Source organism: Carcharhinus amblyrhynchos, chromosome 3, assembly GCF_965287045.1.
Source record: "Carcharhinus amblyrhynchos chromosome 3, sCarAmb.v2.hapA, whole genome shotgun sequence".
NCBI classification, from domain to species: Eukaryota; Metazoa; Chordata; class Chondrichthyes; order Carcharhiniformes; family Carcharhinidae; genus Carcharhinus; species Carcharhinus amblyrhynchos.
In genome coordinates, this window is record NC_137326.1 from 140,063,162 (window position 1) to 140,077,380 (window position 14,219).

Here is a 14,219-nt window from a genome sequence, read left to right on the forward strand (position 1 = left end):
GAATGAATGAATTCCTTGAATGGGTCCTCACTAAGGAGGACAGGATCTATCAACTCATAGAGTTAGAGTCACAGAGGTTTACAGCATAGAAACAGCTCTTTGGCACAACTTGTCCATACCACCCTTTTAATAAAACCCCTAGGCATCTGGCCCATATCCCTCTATACCCATCGTACTCATATAACTGTCTAAATTCTTTTTAAAAAGATAAAATTGTACCTGCCTCTACTACTAACTCTGACCGTTTGTTCCAGACACTCACCACCCTCTGTGAAAAAATTGCCCCCTCTGGACACTTCTGTATCTCTCCCCTCTCACCTTAAACCTCTGCCCTCTAGTTTTAGACTCCCCTACCTTTGGGAAAAGATATTGACTATCTAGCTGATCTATGTCCCCCATTATTTTATAAGACCTCTATAAGATCACCCCTCAGCCTCCTACCCGCCAGAGAAAAAATGTCTTATGTCTAGTCAGCCTCTCCTTATAACTCAATCGATCATAACTGATATAATAACTGAGCATTTGGAAAGCAGTGACGGGATCGATCCAAGTCAGCATGGATTCACTAAAGGAAAATCAGGCTCAACAAATCTTCTGGTGCTGCATTTTGGAGGAACAAATTTAGGGGTGAATTAAGCTGTAAATGGAAGAACCCTTAGGAATATTAATATGCAGAGGGATCGAGGCGTACAGGTCCACAGTTCTCTAAAAATGGCAACATGTCCGGCCAAGATGACTAAGAAGGAATATGGCATGCTCACCTTTCATCAGTAATGGATTCAGAACAGGGAAATGTTTCACAAATCTTGAATTTTTTGAGGATGTGACCCGTAGAGTGGACAAGGGTAAACCAGTGGATGTTGTGTACCTGGACTTTGAAAAGATTTTTGACAAGGTCCCGTACAAGAGATTAGTGAGCAAAATAAAAGCTCATGGTATTGGGGGTAATGTATTGATGTGGACAGAGAAGTGGTTGGCAGATAGGAAGCAGAGAGTGGGAATAAACAGGTCCTTTTCAGAGTGTCAGGCAATGACTAATGGGGTACTGCAGGGTTCAGTGCTGAGATCCCAGCTATTCACAATATGCATTAATGATTTGGACAAAGGATTTGAATGCAATATCGCCAAATTTGCAGACAACACTCAGCTGAGTGGCAAACATGTGCTGTCAGGAGGATGCAAAGAGGCTGTACGGTGACTTGGGCAGGCTAGCAGAGTGGGCAAATACTTGGCAAATGCAAAATAATATGGATAAAAGTGAGTTTACCCACTTTGGTGGCAAAAACAGGAAGAAAGATTATCGGAATGGTGGCTGTTTAGGAAAAGGGGAAGTGCAATGTGATCCAGGTGTCATGGTGGAACATTTGCTGAAGGTTGATATGCAGGTACTGCAGGCAGTGAGGAAAGCTAATGGCATGCTGGCCTTCACAGCAAAAGGATTTGAGAATAGTAGTAAGGATATCTTGCTGCAGTTACACAGGGCCTTGGTGAGGCCACACTTTGAGTACAGTGTGCAGTTTTGTTCTCCTTGTCTGAGAAAGAACATTCTTGCTATTAAGGGATTCCAGCGAAGGTTCATCAGACTGATTCTGGAATGACAGCACTGACATCTGAAGAGAGACTGGATCGACTGGGCTTGTACTCATTGGAATTTAGAAGAATGAGAGAAGATCTCATAGGAACATATAAAATCCTGATGAGACTGGACAGGCTGGACGTAAGACAAATGTTTCCAATGTTGGGGAAGTCCAGAACTAGGGATCACAGTCTGAGAATAAGGGGTAAGCCATCCAGGACTGAGATGAGGAAGAACTTCTTCACTCAGTTGTGAACCTGTGGAATTCTCTACTGCAGAAAGCTGTTGGGGGCAGTTCATTAGATATATTCAAGAGGGAGCTGGATGTGGCCCTTGTGGCTAAAGGGATCAAGGGGTATGGAGAGAAAGTGAGAATGGGTTACAGAAAGTGCATGATCAACCATGATTTTATTGAATAGTGGTGCAGGCTCAAAGGGCTATATGGCTTACTCCTGCACCTATTTTCTATGTAAAAGTTTAAAAAATCCAGCAGTTTTCTTTGTGCTGACACGGTGGAAATCCTTTTCTGAAAAAGGTATCCGCATCCACAGAGAATGTAACAAGGATCACAATCCATAAACAGCACTGACATTTACCACAGAGCAACCAGTGGTGAATGTGGGACAAATAGCTGAGCCCTGGCCTTTTGTCATTATACCGTAAGAACTCTCACAACTTCAGGTTAAAGTCCGACAGGTTTATTTGGCAGCAAAAGCTTTCAGGGTCTCAGGCATTAGTGCAGCTTGTGTCTCACTCTGTGAACTGTGTTGACCACCTGATGAAGGGGCAGCGCTCCGAAAGCTAGTGCCTTTTACTACCAAGTAAACCTGTCGGACTTTAACCTGGTGTGAGACTACCTGCTTGATTGAATTGCCATCTCTATCTGAGATTTCAGAGGAATGGTCAGACACTACGAGAAGCAGTGGAGTGATAAGCTGAACTCACTTCATTCACAATGTGTTTTCAGAATTCATCAACAACACAGTTAATGTCTGTTGTCAGGAGACAATGATTCCTATTGTTTTAGGAGATTTGATAAGGTTCTGATCTCACCACAGACACCATTTGAACACAGAGCAGATTTATACAGAGTTCCCTACTCATCATTCCAGCAATGGGAGAAGATTCCAAATGGATAAAAAAACCAGGGTAGCGTTGGAGAAATTGGACTGGGTGTGATACCAAATTAAACAGGTGAATTTTAACGCAGGTTTTATAAAGGAATTCCACATTACAAGTGGAACAACCAGTGTTGAGAGGGGATGCGATGCTGTAGTGGTAGTTATTGTCATTGGATTAATCCAGAGACCCAGGGTAATGCTCGGGGACTCGGGTTCGAATCCCACCACAGTGGATGGTGAAATTTGAATCCAATAAAAAAATCTGGAATTAAGAATCTACTGATGACCATGAAACCATTATTGATGGTCGGAAAAACCCATCTGGTTCACTGGTTTCTAAAGGGGAAGAAAATCTGCTCTCTTTACCTGGTCTGGCCCACATGTGACTCCAGATCCATGACAATGTGGTCGACTCTTAATTGTCCTCAGGGATGAACAACGCATTCTGACCCAGCCAGTGATGCCCATGTCTCCTGAATGAATAAAAAAGATAAAGGCATCGGAGGCTGAATGTAGAGAAATGCAAAGTTTAACGGGGTTGTAACACTGGAGGAGGTACAGAGAGGGGGCTGGAGGAGGTACAGAGAGGGGGCTGGAGGAGGTACAGAGAGGGGGCTGGAGGAGGTACAGAGAGGGGGCTGGAGGAGGTACAGAGAGGGGGCTGGAGGAGGTACAGAGAGGGGGCTGGTACAGAGAGGGGGCTGGGACAGAGAGGGGGCTGGAGGAGGTACAGAGAAGGGGCTGGAGGAGGTACAGAGAGGGGGCTGGTACAGAGAGGGGGCTGGAGGAGGTACAGAGAGGGGGCTGGTACAGAGAGGGGGCTGGAGGAGGTACAGAGAGGGGGCTGGAGGAGGTACAGATAGGGGGCTGGAGGAGGTACAGAGAGGGGGCTGGAGGAGGTACAGAGAGGTACAGAGAGGGGGCTGGAGGAGGTACAGAGAGGGGGCTGGAGGAGGTACATATAGGGGGCTGGAGGAGGTACAGAGAGGGGGCTGGAGGAGGTACAGAGAGGGGGCTGGAGGAGGTACAGAGAAGGGGCTGGAGGAGGTACAGAGAGGGGGCTGGTACAGAGAGGGGGCTGGAGGAGGTACAGAGAGGGGGCTGGAGGAGGTACAGAGAGGGGGCTGGAGGAGGTACGGAGAGGGGGCTGGAGGAGGTACAGAGAAGGGGCTGGAGGGGGTACAGAGAGGGGGCTGGAGGAGGTACAGAGAGGGGGCTGGAGGAGGTACAGAGAGGGGGCTGGAGGAGGTACGGAGAGGGGGCTGGAGGAGGTACAGAGAAGGGGCTGGAGGGGGTACAGAGAGGGGGCTGGAGGAGGTACAGAGAGGGGGCTGGAGGAGGTACAGAGAGGGGGCTGGAGGAGGTACAGAGAGGGGGCTGGAGGAGGTACTGAGGGGGCTGGAGGAGGTACAGTGAGGGGGCTGGAGGAGGTACAGAGAGGGGGCTGGAGGAGGTACAGAGAGGGGGCTGGAGGAGGTACAGAGAGGGGGCTGGAGGAGGAACAGTGAGGGGGCTGGAGGAGGTACAGAGAGGGGGCTGGAGGAGGTACAGAGAGGGGGCTGGAGGAGGTACAGAGAGGGGGCTGGAGGAGGTACGGAGAGGGGGCTGGAGGGGGTACAGAGAGGGGGCTGGAGGAGGTACAGAGAGGGGGCTGGAGGAGGTACGGGGAGGGGGCTGGAGGAGGTACGGAGAGGGGGCTGGAGGAGGTACAGATAGGGGGCTGGAGGAGGTACAGAGAGGGGGCTGGAGGAGTTACAGAGAGGGGGCTGGTACAGAGAGGGGGCTGGAGGAGGTACAGAGAGGGGGCTGGAGGAGGTACAGAGAGGGGGCTGGAGGAGGTACAGAGAGGGGGCTGGAGGAGGTACAGAGAGGGGGCTGGAGGAGGTACGGAGAGGGGGCTGGAGGAGGTACGGAGAGGGGGCTGGAGGAGGTACGGAGAGGGGGCTGGAGGAGGTACGGAGAGGGGGCTGGAGGAGGTACGGAGAGGGGGCTGGAGGAGGTACGGATAGGGGGCTGGAGGAGGTACGGAGAGGGGGCTGGAGGAGGTACGGAGAGGGGGCTGGAGGGGGTACAGAGAGGGGGCTGGAGGAGGTACAGAGAGGGGGCTGGAGGAGGTACGGAGAGGGGGCTGGAGGAGGTACGGAGAGGGGGCTGGAGGGGGTACAGAGAGGGGGCTGGAGGAGGTACAGAGAGGGGGCTGGAGGAGGTACAGAGAGGGGGCTGGAGGAGGTACGGAGAGGGGGCTGGAGGAGGTACGGAGAGGGGGCTGGAGGGGGTACAGAGAGGGGGCTGGAGGAGGTACGGAGAGGGGGCTGGAGGAGGTACAGAGAGGGGGCTGGAGGAGGTACGGAGAGGGGGCTGGAGGAGGTACAGAGAGGGGGCTGGAGGAGGTACAGAGAGGGGGCTGGAGGAGGTACAGAGAGGGGGCTGGAGGAAGTACAGAGAGGGGGCTGGAGGAGGTACAGAGAGGGGGCTGGAGGAGGTACAGAGAGGGGGCTGGAGGAGGTACAGAGAGGGGGCTGGAGGAGGTACAGAGAGGGGGCTTCAGAGCGTTTGTCTAAATGTTTTCCTATCTTCCAATCACAGTTATGACTGGACAATGTGTTGACAAGTGGGAATGCAGAGATGCAATTTTGAGGGTGAGAGTAACTCAGTAAGAGTAGGGAAGGCGGTAAAAAGGGTGGAGGAGAAGCATTGTTAATCAAGGATAGTTTAATGGCTTCTTTAATGGGCCACTGCTGTTTGTAATTTTTATAAATGATCTGGATGAGGGTATAGTTGGGTGGATTAGTAAATTTGCTGATGACACCAAAGTCGGAGGTGTGGTTGATAGTGAGGAAGGGGGTCTTAGTCTACAGGGAGACTTGGACAAGTTGCAGAGCTGGGCCGAGAGGTGGAGGATGGAGTTTAATGCGGAAAAGTGTGAGGTAATTCACTTTGGTAGGAATAATGGATGTGTAGAGTATAGGGCTAACGGTAGGACTCTGAATAGTGTGGATGAACAGAGGGATCTAGGTGTATGTGTACATAGATCCCTGAAAGTTGGGAATCAAGTAGATAGGGTTGTTAGGAAGGCATACGGTGTCTTGGTGTTTATTGGTAGGGGGATTGGATTTAGGAGTCACAGCGTCATGTTGCAATTGTACAAAACTCTGGTGCGGCCGCACTTGGAGTACTGTGTGCAGTTCTGGTCCCCACATTACAGGAAGGATGTGGAGGCTTTGGAGAGGGTGCAGAGGAGGTTTACCAGGATGTTGCCTGGTATGGAGGGGAGGTCCTATGAGGAGAGACTGAGGGATTTGAGGTTGTTTTCGTTAGAAAGAAGGCGGCTAAGAGGGGACCTTATTGAAACATATAAGATGATTAGAGGTTTGGATAGGGTGGACAGTGATAGCCTTTTTCCTCGGATGGAGAAAGCTAGCACGAGGGGGCATAGCTTTAAATTAAGGGGTGGTAGTTATAGGACGGATGTCAGGGGTAGGTTCTTTACCCAGAGGGTGGTGAGGGATTGGAATGCCCTGCCTGCTGCAGTTGTAAATGCGCCTAGTTTGGGGGCGTTTAAGAGATCCGTGGATAGGTTTATGGATGAAAAGGGATTGGTTTAGGTTAGAGGGTCATTGTTTTTTAACTGGTCGGCACAACATCGTGGGCCGAAGGGCCTGTTCTGCGCTGTAATGTTCTATGTTCTATGTCCTATGAAAGACATTTCGAGGGTGATCTGCCTGCTGAGGTAATATGGGCTGAAGTTAGAAATAGGAAAGAATCAGTCACGTTATTAGGAGTTTTCCACAGGCCCCCAAATAGTAATAGAGATGTGGAGGAGGAAATGGCAAAGCAGATTATGGATAGTTGTGGAGGTCGCAGGGTAGTTATCATGGGTGACTTTAACTTTCCAAATACTGATTGGAACCTTTATAGGTCAAATAGTTTGGATGGGACGCTTTTTGTACAGTGTGTGCAGGAGAGTTTCCTGACACAATATGTGGATAAACCGACAAGAGGTGGGGCCACATTGGACTTGGTACTGAGTAATAGAACATAGAACACTACAGCACAAACAGGCCCTTCGGCCCACAAGTTGCGCCGACCACATCACCTACCAACCTACAGACCTATCTATAACCCTCAATCTCATTAAACCCCATATACTCATCCAGAAGTCTTTTAAAAGACCCCAGCGAGTTCGCCTCCACCACCACTGACGGCAGCCGATTCCATTCACTCACCACCCTCTGAGTGAAAAACTTACCCCTAACATCACTTCTGAACCTCCCTCCCCGCACCTTAAATCTGTGTCCTCTCGTAGCGACCATTTCAAACCGGGGAAATAGCCTCTGAGAGTCCACCCTATCTATTCCTCTCAACATTTTGTAAACTTCTATCAGGTTGCCTCTCAACCTTCGTCTCTCCAGGGAAAAGAGTCCCAGCTCCCTCAACCTAACTTCATAAGGCATGCCTCCCAGTCCAGGCAACATCCTTGTAAATCTCCTCTGCACCCTTTCAATAGCTTCTACATCTTTCCTATAGTGAGGCGACCAGAACTGCGCACAATACTCCAAATGAGGCCTGACAAGGGTCTTATAAAGTTCCAGCATTACCTCCCGACTCCTAAACTCAATCCCTCGATTAATGAAGGCCAGTACACCATACGCCTTCTTGACCACCTCCTCCACCTGCGAGGCCGATTTAAGAGTCCTGTGGACCCGGACCCCAAGATCCTTCTGCTCCTCAACACTACTCAGACTTCTGCCCTTAATAGTGTACTCGTTCATCCCGTTGGTTCTGCCAAAATGGACGACAACACATTTATCCGCGTTGAAGTCCATCTGCCACTTCTCCGCCCAGTCCTGCATCCTATCTATGTCCTGCTGCAACTTTTGCCATCCTTCCAGATCATCCACAACACCACCGACCTTCGTGTCATCAGCGAACTTACTTACCCATCCCTCCACTTCCTCATCCAGGTCATTTATGAAAATGACAAACAACAAGGGTCCCAGAACAGATCCTTGAGGCACTCCGCTGGTGACTGACCTCCATTCAGAAAAAGCCCCATCCACAACCACTCTCTGCCTTCTGCAGGCAAGCCAGTTCTGGATCCACAAGGCCAAAGGCCCTTGGATCCCATGCCCTCTCACCTTCTCAAGAAGTCTTGCATGGGGGACCTTATCAAACGCCTTGCTGAAGTCCATGTACACTACGTCCACGGCACTTCCTTCGTCAATGTGTTCAGTCACATTATCGAAGAACTCAACTAGGCTTGTAAGGCACGACCTGCCCTTGACAAATCCATGCTGACTATTCCTGATCATGTCAAACCTCTCCAAATGTTCGTAAATCTTGTCCCTCAGAAGCCTCTCCATCAGCTTACCAACCACTGAGGTCAGACTCACCGGTCGGTAATTTCCCGGGCTATCTCTGTTCCCTTTCTTAAAAATAGGAACTACATCCGCAATCCTCCAATCCTCTGGAACCTCTCCCGTCTCCATTGACGACGCAAAGATCATCGCCAGGGGCTCTGCAATCTCTTCCCTCGCCTCCCACAGTATCCTGGGGTACATCCCATCTGGTCCCGGCGACTTATCTACCTTGATAGAATTCAAAAGTTCCAACACATCCTCCTCCTTAATATTCACGTACTCAATCCTTTCCATCTGCTGCAAATCCATAACAAAATCTCCCAGATCGGCTTCCACCGTGAATACTGAGGCGAAGTACTCGTTAAGCACCTCCGCCATTTCTTCTGGTTCCACACAAACCTTTCCCCCCTCACCTTTTATCGGTCCTATCCCTTCTCTTCTTATCCTTTTACCTTTCACATATTTATAGAAGGCCTTGGGATTCTCCTTAATCTTACTCGCCAAGGTCTTCTCATGACCCCTTCTGGCTCTCCTAATTTCCCTTTTAAGTTCCCTCCTACAGTCCTTATACTCCTCAAGATCTTTAACATCTCCTAATTCCCTGAACCTCTTGTACACCTTCCTTTTCTTCCTGACTAGGTTCAACACATCCTTTGTGCACCACGGTTCCCTCGACCCACCAAACCCCCCTCGTCTCATCGGAACGTTGTCATTCAGAGCTCTAGACACACATTCCTTGAATATCTGCCACCTTCCTTCGGTACTTTTCCCTAAGAACGCCTCCTTCCAGTTTATTTGTCCAAGTAACTTCCTGACTTCTTCGTATCTCCCCTTACCCCAGACAAACGCCTTCCTAGCCTGCCTGATCCTATCTCGTTCCAACGCAATTGTGAAGGAGATAGAATTATGGTCACCATATCCAAGATGCTCTCCTACCGAAAGATCCATCACCTGCCCTGGTTCATTCGCCAGTACCAGGTCAAGTACAGCCTCTCCCCTCGTAGGCTTGTCCACATACTGCGTCAGGAAACCCTCCTGAACACACCTAACAAACTCCTCCCCATCTATACCCCTTACCCTAGGGATATTCCAGTCGATGTTTGGGAAATTGAAGTCTCCCATCACGACAACTCTGTTATTAAAACATCTCTCCAGAATCTGTTTCCCTATTTGCACTTCAACTTCCCTGTCACTATTGGGCGGCCTATAGATTACACCCAGCAAAGTTTTTGACCCTTTGCTGTTCCTAACTTCCACCCACAGAGATTCTGTAGACAATCCCTCCACGACATCCTCTTTCTCTGTAGCCATGACACTATCCCTGATCAACAGTGCCACGCCACCACCCCTTCTGCCACCCTCCCTGTCCTTCCTGAAGCACCTGAAGCCTGGCACCTGAAGTACCCAGTCCTGTCCCTGAGACATCCAAGTCTCCGTAATGGCCACCACATCACAATCCCAAACAGCTATCCACGCCCTAAGCTCATCTACCTTATTCACTATACTCCTTGCATTAAAATATATACACTTCAGCCCCTCAGTCTGGGCATTTCCCATCTCCACCACCTGTCTAACCTCCCTCGCATACTGCCTGCGGTCCTCCCCTACCTGGGAGCGAACCTCCTCCGTCCCAGTTTCCCCAACACAGTTCCCTCCCCCCATCCTTTCTAGTTTAAAGTCCCCCCGGTAGCCTTAGCCAGTCTTCCCGCCAAGATACTAGTCCCCCTGGTATTTAAGTGCCACCCGTCCCTACTATAGAGGTCCCACCTACCCCTAAAGAGGTCCCAGTGATCTAGGAACCGAAATCCCTGCCCTCTACACCAGTCCCTCAGCCACGCATTCACCCTCCACCTCATTTCATTTCTTCCCTCATTCTCCCTTGGCACAGGCAGCAATCCTGAGATTACTACCTTCGCTTTTCTCTTCCTCAGCTGCCTACCCAGTTCCCTATAGTCCTTTTTCACAAGTGCCTCCCTCTTCTTACCTACATCAGTAGTACCTATATGTACTACTACCTCCGGTTCCTCACCCTCCCCGGTAATGAACCGGGCCAAGTGTTAGATTTGTTTGTGGGAGAGCACTTTGGAGATAGTGACCACAATTCGGTGTCCTTCATTATTGCAATGGAGAGGGATAGGGTCACACGGCAGGGCAAGGTTTATAATTGGAGCAGGGGTAATTATGATGCGATTAGGCAAGAATTAGGGAGCATAAGGTGGGAACAAACTGTCAGGTATGGGCACAAATGAAAAGTGGAGCTTTTTCAAGGAACAAATACTGCATGTCCTTGATAGGTATGTCCCTGGTGGGTAAGGAGGAAATGGCCTTGTGAGGGAACCATAGTTCACAAAGGAGGTTGAATGTCTTGTCAAGAGGAAAAAGGTGTTCACGCAGGGGGACATGAATGTAGCTGAGGAGAACACTAGGTTGCAGGGGTGTAAACTAGACAGTATTGCAGTTGATGGGGGGATGTGCTGGATATTCTTGAGGGTTTGAAAATAGATAAGTCCCTTGGTCCGGACGGGATTTACCCTAGGATTCTCTGGGAGGCAAGAGAGGCGATTGCGGAGCCTCTGGCTCTGATCTTCAGGTCGTCGTTGGTCTCAGGTATAGTACCGGAAGATTGGAGGATAGCGAATGTTGTCCCATTGTTTAAGAAGGGGAACAGAGACTTTCCCGGGAGTTATAGACCGGTGAGTCTTACTTCTGTTGTGGGCAAGGTTTTAGAAAAAATTATTAGGGATAGGATTTATAGTTATTTGGAGAGTAATGAATTGATTGGAGATAGTCAGCATGGTTTTGTAGCAGGTAGGTCGTGCCTTACTAACCTTATTGAGTTTTTTGAGAAAGTGACCAAAGAGGTGGATGGGGGTAAGGCAGTTGACGTGGTATATATGGATTTTAGTAAGGCGTTTGATAAGGTTCACCATGGTAGGCTTCTGCAGAAAATGCAGATGTATGGGATTGAGGGTAATCTAGGAAATTGGATCAGGAATTGGCTAGTAGATAGGAGACAGAGGGTGGTGGTTGATGGTAAATATTCGTCATGGAGTTCAGTTACGAGTGGTGTGCCTCAGGGATCTGTTTTGGGGCCACTGCTGTTTGTAATTTTTATTAATGATCTGGATGAAGGTATAATTGGGTGGATTAATAAATTTGCTGATGACACCAAAGTCGGAGGTGTGGTAGATAGTGAGGAAGGGTGTCATAGTTTGCAGGGAGACTTAGACAGGTTGCAGAGCTGGGCCGAGAGGTGGCGGATGGAGTTTAGTGCGGAGAAGTGTGAGGTAATTCACTTTGGTAGGAATAACAGATGTGTCGCGTATAGGGCAAACGGGAGGACTCTGAATAGTGTGGATGAGCAGAGGGATCTCGGTGTATGTGTACATAGATCCCTGAAAGTTAGGAATCAAGTAGATAAGGTTGTTAAGAAGGCATACAGTGTCTTGGCATTTATTGGTAGGGGGATTGAATTTAGGAGTCGCAGCGTCATGTTGCAACTGTACACAACTCTGGTGCGGCCGCACTTGGAGTACTGTGTGCAGTTCTGGTCCCCACGTTACAGGAAGGATGTGGAGGCTTTGGAGAGGGTGCAGAGGAGGTTTACCAGGATGTTGCCTGGTATGGAGGGAAGGTCCTATGAGGAGAGACTGAGGGATTTGGGGTTGTTTTCGCTAGAAAGAAGGCGGCTAAGAGGGGATCTTATTGAAACATATAAGATGATTAGAGGTTTAGATAGGGTGGATAGTGATAGCCTTTTTCCTCGGATGGAGAAAGCTAGCACGAGGGGGCATAGCTTTAAATTAAGGGGTGGTAGTTATAGGACGGATGTCAGGGGTAGGTTCTTTACCCAGAGGGTGGTGAGGGGTTGGAATGCCCTGCCTGCTGCAGTTGTAAATGCGCCTAGTTTGGGGGTGTTTAAGAGATCCGTGGATAGGTTTATGGACGAAAAGGGATTGGTTTAGGTTAGAGGGTCATTTTTTTTAACTGGTCGGCGCAACATCGTGGGCCGAAGGGCCTGTTCTGCGCTGTAATGTTCTATGTTCTATGTATGGATGAGAAAACAAGGTTCAGTTGTGTCACTTGAGGGTTACAAGGTAGCGAGGAATGAGTTAAAGAAAGGGCTTAGGAGAGCTAGGAGGGGGCATGAGAAGTCCTTGGTAGGTCAGATAAAGGAAAACCCCAAGGCTTTTTACTCTTATGTGAGAAATAAAAGAATGACCAGGGTGAGGTTAGGGCCGGTCAAGGATAGTAGTGGGAACTTGTGCATGGAGTCAGAAGAGATAGGAGAGGCGTTGAATGAATATTTTTCTTCAGTGTTCACCGAGGAGACGGGCCATGTTTTTGAGGAGAAGTACGTGATACAGGCTGATAGGATGGCAGGAGTAGATGTTCCGAGGGAAGATTTATTCGCAATTTTGAAAAACCTGAGAGTGGAAAAGTCCCCTGGTCCAGATGGGATACATCCTAGGATACTTCGGGAGGCAAGGGATGAGATTGCAGAGCCTTTAGCTTTGATCTTTAGGTCCTCACTGTCCACAGGGATTGTGCCAGAGGACTGGAGAATGGTGAATGTTGTTCCTCTCTTCAAGAACTGCACAACATCGAGGGCCAAAGGGCCTGCACTGTGCTGTACTGTTCTATGTTCTATGTGATACAGGTGGAGGTGAGTTTTGATTGGGGAGGGGGTAGCAATGCAAGAAGAGGGGCTTGGAAAATTGGGAACAGACTGATTGGTAATCTAAAGTAGCTGAATCCAAGTTCAGTTCCTCAGACACAAGATGAATCTTACTTGATCTGTTGACAAAGTCTATTTATTAGTCACAAGTAAGGTTTACATTAACACAGCAATGAAGTTACTGTGAAATTTCCCATGTCGCCACACTCCAGTGCCTGTTTGGGTCAATGCATCCTAACCAACATGTCTTTCAGATTGGGAGGAAACCGGAGCACTCGGAAGAAACCCATGCAGACATGAGGAGAATGTACAAACTCTACATAGACAGTAACCCAAGCTGGGAATCAAACCCGGGTACCTGGTGCTGTGAGGCAGCAGCGCTAACCACTGTTCCATCATGCCACCCCTAAGCTAATTAGCTACTTACAAAGCTACTGGTTGGAAAAAGTCATTAATGGGGAGGATTGTGACTACCCTGACACCAGGGATATCCTCACTGACACAAGGCATAATGTCTTTACCATTCTACATAAGAACATAAGAAATAGGAGCAGGAGTAGGCCATCTAGCCCTTTGAGCCTGCCCCGCCATTCAATAAGATCATGGCTGATCTGAAGTGGATCAGTTCCACTTTCCCACTTTCTCCCCATAACCCTTAATTCCCCTGTCTATCAGAAACCTATCTACCCGTGACTTAAATATATTCAGCGAGGCAGCCTCCACCACTTCAACGGGCAGAGAATTCCAGAGATTCACCACCCTTTGAGTGAAGAAGTTCCTCCTCAACTCTGATCTAAACTGCACCCCACCTTATCTTGAGGCTGTGCCCTCTAGTCCTGCTGTCCTTTCTAAGCAGGAAGAATCTCTCTACCTCTACCCTATCCATCCCCTTCATTATCTTAGACATCTCTAAAGATCCCCCCTCATCCTTCTAAACTCCAACGAGTACAGACCCAGTCTATTTAGTCTCTCTTCATAGACTAACCCCCTCATCTCCGGTATCAGCCTAGTGAACCTCCTCTGCACTCCCTCCAAGGCCAATATAACCTTGCGTAAGTGCGGCGACCAAAACTGCACACAGTACTCCAGCTGCGGCCTCACCAGTGCCCTGTACAGTTGCAGCAAGACCTCCCTGCTTTTATATTCAATCCCCCTCGCTATAAAGGCCAACATTCCATTCACCTTCTTGATCACCTGCTGCACCTGCAGACTGGGTTTTTGCGATTCATGCACAAGGACGGATTCAAGTATTCTGTGCTCTCTCTCCCTCACTTCTGAATGTAATCTTTTAAGAAAAGGAAATGTTAACCCCCTTTAACATGAGAGAGTGACAGAAAACTATTCTGAGAAAAGCAATGTTTCAATAACTGAACAACAACATCCAGGAAGCAGCACAAACTATTCAGATACAAGTCCCTCGCTATGTTCAAAAAGCACTTTGCGTGAGATGGAGTTCCAGTGGGTGGAAGAAGGAGAGTGTTATC